At 30.3% G+C, this 1852-nt stretch overlaps 1 protein-coding gene across 1 annotated transcript in view; it reads left to right on the plus strand.

The window, feature by feature from the left end:
• The first annotated feature begins 264 nt into the window (after positions 1–264).
• Positions 265–1852, plus strand: part of rpgrip1l (RPGRIP1-like) — a 50459-nt gene continuing 48871 nt past the window's right edge. The window contains exon 1 of the mRNA XM_015398867.1: positions 265–351. The gene's annotated coding sequence lies outside the window, so the exon portion shown is untranslated. The remainder of the gene's footprint in view (positions 352–1852) is intronic.

Consider the following 1852-nt stretch of genomic DNA (forward strand, 5'->3'; position numbering starts at 1 on the left):
CAGTATCTATACTTCTACTTAAGTAACAAATATGTGTACTTTTGACACCACTGCAAACAAGCCCTTTGCACAGTCAGGCAAAGTTTTCCTACTTATTCATTCATATTCTTCTTTAATTTAAGAGCTTAAGATAATTTAATATCTCTATTAAACAATCTCTATTAATCAGCCTTATCGGATCAAATAAAACTATAAAACCAGGAGACGAAGGCTATGAGCTGGTAAATTTAAGAAAGACCACATTTCCCACAAGGCTTTTCGTTCTGCGCATGCGTTCTTGTACCTTAACGACATGAACGGTTGTTTCCATTAGCAACCGTGATTCTTAGCGGAATAAAGTATTTTTCAAAGGTAAGAGACTTTTGTAAAAGTACACAATATGCTAAATATTGATGATTATTGTAAAATATACATTTATATGTTTTGAAAACGTCATATATGATTTATAATATCTTATTAATGTGAACGTTAGCTGCTTTAGAAACGTTAGCTGCGACAGCTGTTAGCTTCAGTGTGATGAGATAAAGCAGAATAAACCTGCAGCAGCAGCTTCATGATCACAATAAAAAGGTAAATCCTCCTTCAGTTACGGAGGAAGTTTATAAACTGAAGAAATGTTGAACTTTTGTCTGAGATTTAAACATTTAAACCGGATGGATAATCAGCAAGATCCACTTAAACTCTGGAAAAGTAGTGAATCTTATTAATGTGTTTAGATTCAAATACTGTATACGGGAAATACTGGATTTCTTCATCTTTTTTCCTAAAGATTCTTCTATTCAAACTTTGGCATCAATTCATTGATTACTCCACTTGTTATTTATCAGATTATTTTATTTAGGCACCATTTGTAGAAAAATAAACCGCCTCTCCAGGCTACGTTTATACAATAAGTGTTTTCCCTTGTTTGCAGAATATAGAAATGCTTTTTTTAAATAAAAACTCCCTGGAGGCAGACCTGGCCAGCAGTTTATTCTTCATGTTCATGTTAGGAAAACCTTTCTCTAATAGGGATGCAAGTTATCAATTATTGCATTAATGTATTTTTTAACTTCAGCCTTTATTTTTGCATGTTTTTTCATTGAGTTCCAAGATCTTATTTAGAAGAGACCTTTTTTTTTTATAAAATACATAAAAAAAAAACATGCACAGCAATAAAACAAGCAATTAAAAGGTTTGATTTAGTTTAAATAAGCAAATCTAAAGTTGATTGATCTCATCATCCAAGGATTAAATAATAAGATGCAGTTTTCTTGTGCATAAAGATGATGTTTCCATAAGACGAAGGGCTAATTCCAAAAAAGTTAAAATCAGTCCACCAGACTTTTTTTCCAAGTTTGATGACTTTTCGTCTCCCATCCAGGAAGAAGGAAAGACGAAGGGCTAAATATTCTTTGCACATTATGCTGTATATTATATTTCAACATTTATTATTCCAGATGTATTAATTACTGACTGAATAAACAAAAACATGTTTTCTACATATTATTAAACTTTTTTATAAGATATAGAAACAGGGGAGGGGTGACCATTTAAAAATTATGGGGTCCGAATAAAGAAAATTAACACCAATGTTCGAAAACATTTTTTATTATAATCTGTTACTTTAAACCGAATTTAACTGAAATAAAATGAAGTGTTTATGCATCCCTATTATACATGGACTTTTTTAAATAAAAAAGAAAAAGTACAGTAATAGCACATTTTTTTCCATTTTAAAATTTAAAGTGTTCTTTTTTTAAGGTAGAGAACAAAAATCCTTCAATTTGGTATAAAGACAAGTTCCTTATTCACACATATTATAAAACACCTGAACAATTTTGAACAAGTTTGCTATTTTTTTCTTTGTTTT

The sequence above is a fragment of the Cyprinodon variegatus genome, unplaced genomic scaffold (assembly GCF_000732505.1).
Source record: "Cyprinodon variegatus isolate N-32 unplaced genomic scaffold, C_variegatus-1.0 Scaffold968, whole genome shotgun sequence".
NCBI lineage: Eukaryota > Metazoa > Chordata > Actinopteri > Cyprinodontiformes > Cyprinodontidae > Cyprinodon > Cyprinodon variegatus.